The following is a 13,233-nucleotide window of genomic DNA, read 5'->3' as shown; positions in this document are numbered from 1 at the left end:
ATTCTAACATCTTAAATTTGCATTAAATTTTGTTTTTCTTCACCTTTCCCTGATAGAGAAAATTATATGTATTTCATCAGGGATTATTTAATAAACTATTGCCTTGGTTATGTCCATATTACAATGTAAATTTCATAAATTAACTTAAGAAAATGATACTTATGTTTAACTATCAATTTAACAATAGTTTTTCCTCATTATTCTCATGAAGTCTCATAAGAGTTCAGAAATGTTAAAAATTTGAAAGCACACTTTAATTTTCTAATATATACAGGATGTATTTGAGAACTTTAGTTTCATTGGACTTAAAATTAAGATTAGATCTTCATTTTCAAATTTGAGAGGGTTAAGTTTGTTTCTGATTTAGAAACAGGAAATTTAATGATATTTATACTTACTATATGTTAATTATACTTTAAATTGCAATGTATATGTTAGTTTTAGCATGTAAGGGCTGAATAAATCAACAAACAGTGTATATATAAAATTTATAAACTTTAAATTTACACTAGTACATTTACTGGCCAAATCAACCAGCCTGAAAATTTTAATCCTTATTACTCCTCTTCATCCTTAAAGTTGTAACTAGCATTTTTCTTCATACTTTGTCTTTCTTCAAACCTCATAGGAAATTGGATAAAATGAAGATAATGAATCAGCATCAACAATAATATTAGTTATCTTATTGGAGCACCAAAATTAGAGACACTGAAGTATTTCTTGAATCTTCATAATTCCCATTGTGAGTGACATTATCAACCTAACGTAATAGAATCAGAAAGACCTCAGAGAAATTCAGTAATTGCTTCAAATCTTAGAGACAAAAATGAGCAAAGAAGGAATTTAAATACTGGCTCTATCACTAAACATTATATGTCCTTTCTATAACACCATGTTAATGGTTATGCCTAAAGTTTATAATCAAATTGAATATAAAGGCTGATTGTTACTTACTATGAGTCTTACATTGAATGTTGGGCAAATATCCAGTCAATGGAAATGTCTAGATTTTTGCCCCATTTTTTAAAAATGTTTTTCTTTTAAGTTTAGGCATACACTTACTTTTGGTCAAATTTTGAAGCAATTTGAATTTGGAAAAGTAACAAAAAAATATTTGGACACTGAGGCAAAATGCTTAAGAAAGAAAAATCTATCAAATTATTAATTAACAACAAAAGTACACATGTTAATAATGGAATATGGAATTTATTTTCTCTATTAGGGAAACATGATTCCTTTTCTGACAAGTATACATTAGCTAAAGCATTTCAATTACAAATATGAAGTTAAAAGCCTATTACATGTGGGTAATTATGTATATTACACAAAGAATTTGATATTCATGTTTCTCTCTGCACTGAGTAATAAAATTATAGAACTTAGAGAATCTAAAACAAGTACAGTATATTAAATAAAATATACTCAGTGCAATTAGATGGCATACAACCAATTTAAAAGATCAAAATTCACTTCAACAACATGAAAAAACATTTTAAGAAGGTAAGTTCTTTGACCTGGGAGAGAGATTGTTTTCCCCTTTGTTTCAACAGCTTGCCTCCTTCAAGGCCTTTGATAACCAGAGGCTGAGTTTTAGTAACTCTATTAATTAAAGGAATACATTGCATGAGACAGGAAATTTCTTAAAGAACCTTGTAACTTTTAAAGTGTACAAATAAAGCTAGCTTGGTTTGTGTTTTTCCTCTCCAACTCCCTGAAAATCCAATGTTTCTGCATATATGAAGAGATGTTAAAAGTTATCTTTCTCCTCATGCTCTCTCCCAGGAGAGGAAAGAATTTGCCAAGCCACAGTTTTAAAGGCTCTAAATGATCATCGAAATCTTGCTAACCACTGTAAAAAGTAGCCCCTACCAAAAAAAATATATAAATAAAAATGTGACTGTTCTTAATCCCAGAGTGCTCAACAGATACTTGTGGTAGAATCTTATGAATCTGATTCATTGTAGGGCAGGACCATGGATAAGCTGATGTTCAATCAATATAATATGATTTTTATTTGCTGCTTTTACAAATTTTTTAGTCATTCTGGAAAATGCTGTTCTTTGTTTGTTTTTCACGCCAAATTTCCACACTCTCACATTCTCTATAGACGTTATAGAGAGCTAAACCTAAATTAATGATTTTATATTTTTTTAATGTGTTATTTAGGCTATAATTGGTACAATACCAATAAAGTTTTAAAATATGTAGATAATTTCCTATATACTAAGATATCACATTTATTTTAGTTCTGACTTTGCTCCTTTGTAAACGTTTGCCTTTAATCCAAAATTTTGCCTTGCTTCTAGTTTTCAATCTTTCTAATACTTTAGGTCATTAATTAATTAATTAAAAATATCTTTTCCAGACAGAGGTGTTTTATCAGATTACCAATTTATACATTAATTAATATTGTTTCCTTTTGATAGATACGTTTTTTATAGAATTATCCAGGTGATGAAATAAATTGTTCTCAAGTGTAATGACTCTAGCTTAAACTTTGCATGCAGCCTATACATGTGAAAAGAATAAAACGTCAACAAAAGATTCAGAGTTTCACCAAAAAAGATTCAAAGTTTTCTAAGTCTTCTTTGGATTATGACATCATTGAGAAAGTCTCTAAATATATGCTAATTGGGATACCTGATAGTTAAACTTGAACAATCCCATTGAGATATATCATAATCTGTTGTTAAAATCCCAAAGCTAATCACTTTATTAAATATAAACTGAACATATGTATGTATAAGAAACCTATACATACAAACATATACAAGTAAAAATAATGACCATAGAAACACAATTTATTTAGAGAAAAAAATAGATTTAGGAATTCCTTTTTCATATATATCTTGGTAAACACTTATTCATCTCTTTTTATGCTACAGATTTCATGTTATATGTACATGAGCATCTGCAGCTACTGACTGAGACTTCATGCCTTGTGACTATGTGGTCGTGATGTCCATTGACATCCTCTTATGGAGGTTAACCAATCAGTTGAATGTCAGACCATACCAATTATCAGCCCTAAGAATAAGTATAATGACATAGTAGCACATAGCCTTTTCATCACAAGTGACAGAATAATTTGAATTGTTTTGAGGTACACTTTATTTTTTTTAAATATTCTGCACATTTTTTAAAAACGAAGTTGCCAGTATAATCCCTCTGGTGCTTCCATTGGCAACAGACCAAGAAACAACTTTAAGTGCTGAAATGCTGAGAGATGTTGACAGGGTCACTTCAAAGAAGCTCAAGGGATTGAAAAATATGGTAAATTTTTTTTTTTCTTCTAGGTTATGAAAACATGTTAAAAATAATACTGACCTATTTTTTAATGTTTATTTTGTAGATAGAACACAAGAACACGAAGTAAAGAGAATCTAAATAACTCCACATTCTCGCTGCATGATGCAGAGTAGGCTGAAGCATTATTTTCCAGGACTTTTGTAAGACTGTCTTAATAGGAAAACCAACTTGTAAGGAAATGTTTTCTTAAGCACATCCTGCATTTATCTTACGATTATTCAGTGGCTGCTTCACAAATCAGAGACATTGTTTGGATTCTGAAAATAAGACAATATAAACATGTTTCCTACTTTCTTAGAACTTATAGAACTAGTAGAGAGGCATATTAAAAAAATAAGTGTGAGCCACAAATGTAATTACAAATTGTGGAAAGCGGAACTGAGGAAACACTGCAGGGAAAGAATATTGAGTGGCATATTGGTTAAACGAGATGAGTTGAAAAACTCTTTCTGAGAAACGAAAGTTAGGCTGAGACTTTACAAACTAAAAAGATGAGCCAAAGTAAACGTGGGTGAGTGTTTATGGAGTGTGGATGCTGTATATTTGAGTAGAAAGAACAGCTTATTTGAACCTAAAGCAGAATATTCTTGTCACGTTTAAGCAACTAAACGTAAGCCAACATGTATGCAAAGTAAAGTAAATAAGAATGGCAATGTTATTATTTTTATATTAAGCAGCCAATTATTTTTAACCATTTTTTAACAATATAGTATATTTTTTAATATATTTACCATCTTCAGTGCGCTTTATTTTCTTGTGTAGATTCAGATTTATAACTGGAATCATGTTCCTTTTTTCTGAAGGACTTCCTTTAACAATAGTACAGAAGCTGGAAGAAGAAAAGTGGAAATACAGTGCAATTCAGATTGTTACATTATACATGAAGCAGAATAATATTACTAAAAGGAAGAAGGTGATAAGTGAAAGATGAATTCTATAAAGCCTAAGACAATAATAAATTTATAACACAGATATGTATAACCAATAATCAAAAAGATACAATGGAATCATAAAAATTACTCAGTTAATTTAAGAGAATATATAATGAGAGAGATGGAATATAAGATAATTAAATAAGAAGACAAGTAATGCAGGATATTAGACTTATTAATAGTTTGGATTTTATTGTGAGAATGGAAGGTCTTGAACTGTTTTCAGCACAGAGGTAATAAAGTATGACTTACTGTACCACAAAAATACAGACAGAAAGAAAAGAAAAAGCATTTGCTGGCTGCCTGAACAAATACAAAGTCTTGGTGTCTGCCCAGGGACTGGATATTTAGAGGAGGCACTTGGAATTTGGGAAATGTGTTAGCTGGCTAGTTATAATAAATAGACTAAGGTAAAACGTCTCCACTAACAACTCGGCTAACATAATAAATGTAAAGGTCCTTGCTGTGTCTGCACATTTTCTATCTAAATTAAAGAATAATTTGATTCAGAGTATTCTCAAACTAGCAGAGCTGCTCCGGGCATTTACAGATTCTCTCTTACAGATTTGAGCCACGAACATTTACTTTCCACACAAATTCTCATGAAATTCTTTCCATGTCTATTAGATACCTGGCTCTGAAGACCTTCTCTCCTCCCCCACCCCACTCCCACTAACTCCATTAAAGGAATCAACTCTTTTAGTATGCATAATATCTTAGTTTTAACTAATGGAAAATGAAGTGACAGAAAAACTTTAGTAAACCATTGTCTCAAAGGGACTTTCAACATCTATCCTAAATTTAAATTTAATCACAGTTTTCAAACTTTCTTTTCAGGCCATAATAAAGAAATAAGGACTGTATTTAATAATCTCTTATAGTTATTTTTAAATACTCCTCTTAACAAGAAGAGACACAACAGGTTATGTGTTATCGAAGTTCCTTAGCAAGCTAGAAGAATTTTCATTACAAATATTTCACTTTTTGCAACATCTTTGTTATTTGGCAATAATAAATGCTATATTTTTCTATATTATGGCACTTATTAAATGTCAAGTAGTCTCTTGTTTAGGTATAAGGCAATAAAATTTTTTCAGTCTGCCCAGAAATAATTTATACAGTAATATTTATATGGTAATCACTCAATAAATGAGGAATAAATGAGTTAGTGAATGAATAATTCTGTCCATAACTAAGAGGGGTATAAAATGTAGAAATATGATCTGTGATTTAATGCTGTATTCTAGAATACTGAAAAAATGAATCACATATTGAATCTGATAATGGAAATATATAAGCATAAAAATCGAAAACAAAGTCGAATTGATTTTAATGTCACTCTACTTGGAAATAGAAATTATGTAAATGAAATAATTAGTAAATATATTATTAAACACAATGAAAAGGAGGTTTATAGAGGTGTTATCATAAAGCTACAATATCCAGTACACTAACAAATATTATTATATAAAGTCAAAATAAGGTACTTTAAAGTACCAAATAAATACCTTAAAATGATCTTCTATCTACCCTGTAAGAAAAGGTTTGTAGACTTAGATATAGAATGATATTAAATTAGATCTTAAATTAGCGAAAATATTCCCATTTGTGGAAATCCATATACAAGGACATTAATAATAGTAATTTATATAGTGACGGTACTAAAAATGATTTATTTTTTTTTAAATCACAGGAAAATATAATCAAAATTTAGTAAAATATGTGTTTATTTCTTTTAAAATTTTACATTTTCTGTTAGCCTGTGAGACATTATTTTCTGAAAACCTCCATCATTTGCTGCAAATTGCCTAAAACACAAACCCAACTAATTTTTGGCTTTGGTTAGTAAAACTGCAATAGCTAATGAAATGCTAATCCCAAAGCTTTCATCAGGCCAATTTCCATGTAACTCCCAGATCTGAAAAATTGGCATAGTAATGCCGCACCATAGGGAAAAATTATATAATGAAGATTAAAGAACGGTCATTCTAACTGTTCCATTTTGGACTTAATCTCTTTACATAACACTTTTTAAAAAAAAATTTACAAAGATGCTTATTTATTTACCAAACAATCATTCAGCAGCTATTATGTATTGGTCATTATTCTGGGGCAAGGTCACAAAAACAGTCTTTGACCTCAAGTACCATACAGTGTAATAAGAAAAGAGAACAAGAAAAAGCAAACGAGTTCAATTTATCTATCATCTATCTATCCATCTATTTATCCGTTCATCTATCCATCTCTCCCATCATGTGGTGACACATAATATGGAGGAAAATAAACCTTACAGAAAAATAATTTATTCTTTGGATGTGTATGGGCAAAACATGTGTGCCCTCTTAGACATCATTCCTTTTTCTTTTTCTTTTTCTTAGTCAACACCTTTTCTGATGTAGGTGGTCACCTCTACTTTTAGGCAATTCCCTCAACTTTTGAGCTTGCTGAAATAACCCACCATGTGATAAAAGATCAGAATTTCTGAGACCACTAAGGGATCAAATGATGATACTCAAAAGAATGAATGAGACAACTATCTATGAGAGTGAGAACTGACTAGCTTTGAAGATAATCTCTCCTCCTTTCTCTCTCTTAAAATGAATTAGTAGCCAATGGATGGTCATGGGGATGGGGAGCACAGCATAGGGAATGCAGTTAGCATTAATATGTTGGTTAGGTAGATGGTCAGGGGAGGGAGGGAGCAATTGGGGGAATCATTTTATGAACTATATAGATGTCTAACCAATGTACTGTATACTTGAAACTAATTAAAATAAATAAATTTAAAAAAATTAATTTCCTCCTTGCAACTATTTGTGAAAAGCTGGTGCCTTGTAAATATACTTCAGAGCAATTTGTTGATTCTTTTTACTCCTTGCAGTGAATATGGTAAAGAAACCTATCTCATCGGTTTTCTTTTCTTGCTCACTTCATTTCCTGCTATTTCTTACTCAAATTTCTCAAGGCTTAGAGCTCCCAAGCAATGTGTTGGCACTTTAATCATTGCTGCAGGCTCTGCTTTGCAGAATATCCTACTGCAAATATGAATAAGGAACAGCATGATCTAGGAACTTGTTAGAAATTCAGAATCTCTGACCTCAGAACATGCCTACTGAAATAGAATCTGCATTTTTATTTAATCTCCACCTAATGGGGATGCACACAACACTGGTTGGTCCTCAAATTCATATGGAAAACAAACAAACAAACAAACAAGCACAACCACTAGAGCAATAAGTGAATTTAGCAAAGTGACAGTGTACACGATCAACTCAGAAAAATTAATTTGGTTTCTACACACCAGCAATGAACAATTCAAAAAAAAAAAAAATGAAGGAAACAATGTAATTTATAGTCACAAAAGGAATAATATACTTAGGAATACATTTAACCAAGATTAAGCAAGAAAATTTGTAAAATGAAAAACTATAAAACATTGCTGAAAGAAATTAAAAAAAAACAATTTTATAGATTGGGGAATTAACAATGTTAAGATGGCAAGACTGGAAAGTAATCTATAAATTCAATGCAATTCCTATCAAATCCCAACAATTTGATCCTCACATTCATATGGAATTGCAAGGGGCTCAAATAGACAAAACAATCTTGAAGAAAAACGTTGGAAAACTCACACTTCTCAAATTTAACACTAAAGTATTTCAAAGATGTAGTATTCAAAACCATATGGTACTGGCATAAAAAAATGGGCATACAGTCTATGGCCATGCCACCCTGAACAAGCCCAGTCCTGTCTGATCTTGAAAACTAAGCAGAGTCAGGCCTGGTTAGTGCTTGGATGGGAGACCACCTAGGAAGACCAGGTGCAGTAGGCGTAAAAAAAATAAAAAAAATAAGAGATTGTAAACTGACAAGGTCTTTGCAATCTATGAGGTCAACTAATGGTTGCCTTGACTAAAAAAAAAACTTTTTTAAAAAAATGGACATACAGACAGACTGATGAAATAAAATTTATAATCTAGAAGTAAAACCATATATTTATGGCCAATAGATATTCAACAAGTATGGCGATGACCATTCAATAGGTGAAAGAAAAATCTCTTTAATAAGTGATTCTAGGACAACTAGATAGATAAACACATGCAAAAGAATGAGGATGAACCCATATCTCAACAATGTATAAAAAAGGTAACTCGAAATGGATCAAAAGCCCAAATATAAGAGTCATGATATTGAATATGGCAATGGATTCTTAGATAATGATAACACGAGCAAAAGAAACAGAAGAAAAATTTAGATAAATTGGACATCGTCAAAATGTAAAAACTTCTGTACATAAAAGGACATTGTCAAGAAAGTGAAAAGAGACCTATGAAATGGGAGAAAATATCTGTAAATTTGTAATTCTAGATGCTGAGTCAAGCATCTAGAATACATAAAAAATTCTTAGGATTCAACAACGAAAGACAAATACAATTTTTAAAACTGGAAAAGTACTTGGCTAATTTCTCCAATGAAAATATACCAATGGAGAAAGAACACATGTAAAGATGCTCAACAGTATTAGTATTATGAGAACACAAATCAAAATTACAATGAGATACCACTTCAACTCAGTGGGAATGGAAATGATTTGCCCATTATGAAAAAGAGTTTGATAGGTGTTCAAAAAGTTAAAACACAGGATTATTTTATGATTCAGTAATTTCAGTCTTAAGCATATATCCAAAAAAATTAAAACAGGTACTGAAACAAATACACTTACATACATATTCATTGCATCATTATTCACAGTAGACGAAGATGAAAGCAATCCAAATGTCCAACACTGAGTAAACGGATAAACCACTCTAGTATATGTATTTAGTAGAATATTTTTCAGCCATGAAAAGGAATTAAGTACAATTACATGCTATAACATGGGTGAACCTCAAAAACATGATGCTGAGGAATTCAGACAACGGTTACATCCTATAAGATTCCGTTGATATGAAATATTCATAAAAGATAAACCCATAAAGATAGAAAGCAGATTGGTATTCTCTAGGGGCTGGTAATGGTGGTGGCAAAAGGAAGTAACTGCTTGATGGGCTTGTGACCTCTTTTTTATGTGGTAAAAATATTTTAGAACTAGATAGAGGCAGTAGTTACCGAATAATGTGAATGTACTACACACCACTGAATTTTTCACTTTAAAATGGTAAATGTTATGTTATGTAAATTTAATCTCAATAAAAATATATTTTTAAAAAATATACTGTGACTAATCTTGGAGATATTTAGATTAATTGCTATAAATGAAATAGCAGTGGAAAGACATTCTTGACAGATCATTTAGACGAAACACGCTAAACTAATTTATTTGAAAGATTTGAGCAAAACATAGTTGAAAATGGGGAAATGAGCCTCCTATTCAAGTTCTCAATGAAGCTTGATAGATAAATGATAGATAGATGATAGATAGATAAATCGATGGATGGATGGATGGATATATTAGAGATAAAAGAAATTGCAAAGAGGTTTTCAATAAGTTTTTCAAAAATAATTTGGTCACAATAAAAGATAACTACCAATTCAAGATAACTAATCAATTAATGAAATCATTTTCTCCTGAGGCCAAAGAGAAAATCAAAACTTCACTTTAAGAATAGTTTAAAAAATAATGAAAACACTTTATATTAATAGACGTTCATGTTTTGAGCACCTATAATGCAGGCTTCACTGTTCTAATTTTTATTTTTAACTAAAATATCAAATTTAAAACTCATTGTAATCTACTAAGTGGATAACTGTGAAGATTAAAAGGAAATATGTAATATATGAACATGGTCCAACATATTATGGCTGCAATAAATGATTGTTAGGTTTTTGTATCAGTGCTTCTAATGAATATCAATGAATGTTTACTGGAATTTGAGATATCCCCATTATATTCAAATGATCACACTGAACAGAGTTATGTGTATGTTCGAAAACAAACATGAATAAGTTGTTCAGTAAAATTGTATAGAATGAGAAGAAACCAAGAATATCAACATTTTAACAGCAATTTAAAGACTATACAGAGAAGGAACCTGAGAAATAAACTGAGAAGAAGCAGAGCAGATCACAAACGTAGTCCTGTGCCTGCCATGGTAAACATAAATTATACATCACGAATAGTGAACCTTGCACTTCTAGCAAAGTACCATATGTAGGTCCTCTAATAACATCCAAAATTGTTTAGTTATAACGTTTGTGAGGGAAAAAAAAATTGATTCCTGGCTTAGGCCACTGTCTATTCGAAGTCTGCTCTTTCTCCATGTGTCTGCATGCTTTTACCCAGGGTGCTCTGGTTTTCATCCACATTTCGAAGATGTACATGTGAGGAAAACAGGTTCAGTTGTCCCAGTCTGAATGAGTGTGGATGTATGTCAGTGACTCTGCCATGGAAGAATGTCCTGTCCAGGATGGGTTCCCGCCTGTGCCCTGAGTTTCCAGGAGAGGCTCCAACTACCTGCCATCCTGAAATGGAATAAGAAGGTTGGGAAAGAATCATCTTATTTTTGTTTTTAAATTTTACTTAGATGTATATAGTGCTCACATTTATTTCAATGTTTAATATTAGAAGTTTTTGACTATTTAGAAGTTTTGTGATGTTTTTATGACCAGAAATATGCTGTAGGAATTTAAATCTTGTTTATATCAATTAGCCTGTAGCAAAATTGCTTTTATTTTGTGTTGTTTCACTTAAAGTAACAGTTTCTAAGCACCTATCAATGACATTAAATGAGGATTTACTGTACAGTAATTTAAAATGTCTACCTGTTTGTTTAACTGGAGGATATTGGTGACTCTTGATAGCAGAGTTTCACTGATATAATGGATTGAAAATGAAAAAAAAAAGAAAAGAAAAGAAAAATTGAAAGAATAGCAAGAGACATAGAAAAGTGGCTTTAAGTTACATGTCAAGAAGACAGGCTAAAGAAGGAAAGAGACAGAATACAAATTAGAGAAGATAGAGGTTTAAAGAATGATTTTTGTTAGACTTCTCATTGTTGTTTGTTTTTTTAATTAAGTTAATTTAAGCATTTGTACTGTTTAGATGTTGGTAGAGATAAAGACACTCTTCAGTAACAGAAGAGATAATGAATGGAGATATTGATCTGTAGCTACAGTATGAATAAGAATTGTGCTTGAACAACAGGAAAACTTTTCATTCAAAAGATTAAAAGGCTGTTTTGTATTGCTTGTCTGACTTGTGAACGAATTACAGTAAATTTCTAATTAAGATATAAATATTTTCTTTAATGTAGAAGGTATCATATACAAATGCTAAAGTCACCGAAAGCAAGCATGTTATATTCCTTTTTTGGGGATAGTAAATTAACACTAAGCTCATAGTTTTTTTCCAGAAAATTTTAGGAATTCCCCAATTTGAAAAATGTTATCATGAATCAGTACTGTTTATTGATAAGACTACATGATTGTAATATGAGACTAAAATAAATTGTTAGTGGTTTAGTGGATAGTGTAGTATTTAGCAGTAAACAGTTCAGTTAGTAAAAATCTGAGTTTTATTCTTTTAACTAGAATTTACTATCTTTGTAGACTTGGATTGCTTATGAAATAATTCATAGTAACTTTTATTTGCTTACTCCATGTTGCTCACTGTCATCATTCACTTGAGAATCAAGTAACCATGTTGATTTGGTTATTATAAATCTTAAAGCATTTAAAGTATTTATTAACCCAGAGAATGAAACAGGGATGAAATGCTCATATTATGTTACCTTCAATTTCACATGGGAGACCCAACAAAGTCACTAGCAAATTCTTGTCTTCATTACAAATTCATGGTTGTGATTTCTATCAAAATACTAATACTGATACTACTACTACTAACAGAGTTAATGGAACAATGTTTGTCTATTCCAATATAATTTTTTTTAGTTTTCATGAAAGATGGAAAAACAATCATATTAAAGAGAAAGCCGTTTTAGCAGATATTTTACTCGTGAATATTAGATAAATGGGAGAAAGAATTTTAATTAAACTCCCCCTAGTCTCATCAGATTAACAGTGTTTAAAGTCGGCTTATTTTGGGGGAAGATCTGTCCTAGCTTTTTCTGGATTAATCTCAATCATTTTCATTAGTGAAATCTTTAATCTGTTCTTCATTACAAATGAAAAGAGAGAGAGTTGCATCTATTGGATCTAAAATATAATCTTGGGCTTTAAGCTGCTTGATGAATTATTTAGACATAAGTATATCAGAAAATGTAAAGACTCAGAGTCCTAGAACAATAATGTTCTGATTTAACATTTTTTATAACATTCTGGGTAATATAGCATGCAGAGGGAGACTGGGTGTATACGTGGGTATGTGTGTATAAATATGTCTGTGGGTGTATTTTCTTGTACTGTGTTTTGCCAAGTCTATTTATATACTATTTATATAAATTTATATACATTTATTAAATCACATATAAAGGATTACCTTTCCAAAATTAACTAAATTTGAAAAGTATTTGGTATATTTGATATTTTTACTTATAGTTCAAACATTACCAAGCTCTTTCATTTAAATTTTTCCCTGCAAAAGTTGTCTAGCCCAGTGTTCTTAAATGTTTTTTTCAAATCCTAAATTACAGTTCACCATAGAAAACACTTTGCATTGGTCCCTCTTATAATACGTACTTCTTAAATGATAAATTTTCCAAATGTGTATGCAGCCTACTGAAAACAATTATTTGCATCAGCTTTTATGACTGAATCAGACTCTCTTTCCTCAGAAGAATTAAGTGTAAAAGATTCTGGATTAAATATGAAATCAAGAATCTTATATTTGAGTCCTTTCATCATTTGTTTTCTTTTGTTTTTCATGATTTAGGGAAGCCACTTCTCTAAGTTTGTGATTCATATTTTTAAATGAATACAAAAGACCTGCTCTGTTTAAGGGAATGTTACAGAGTCAATAACTGGAGAAGAAAATGGCTTAAAACTCTTAAAAGTAATGCCTTCTAAAAAATATCCCTGAGAAAATTTTCATAAT

The 13,233-nt window shown here is 30.7% G+C and overlaps 1 pseudogene; it reads left to right on the top strand.

Moving 5' to 3' along the window:
- The first annotated feature begins 7,955 nt into the window (after positions 1-7,955).
- On the top strand, positions 7,956-8,074 carry LOC111744049 (annotated as a pseudogene).
- The last annotated feature ends 5,159 nt before the right edge of the window (positions 8,075-13,233 follow it).

This window comes from Pteropus vampyrus, unplaced genomic scaffold, assembly GCF_000151845.1.
Source record: "Pteropus vampyrus isolate Shadow unplaced genomic scaffold, Pvam_2.0 Scaffold5, whole genome shotgun sequence".
Taxonomy (NCBI): Eukaryota; Metazoa; Chordata; class Mammalia; order Chiroptera; family Pteropodidae; genus Pteropus; species Pteropus vampyrus.
The sequence above is the reverse complement of the archived record's forward strand: the minus strand, read 5'-3'. Positions and strand labels throughout refer to the sequence as shown.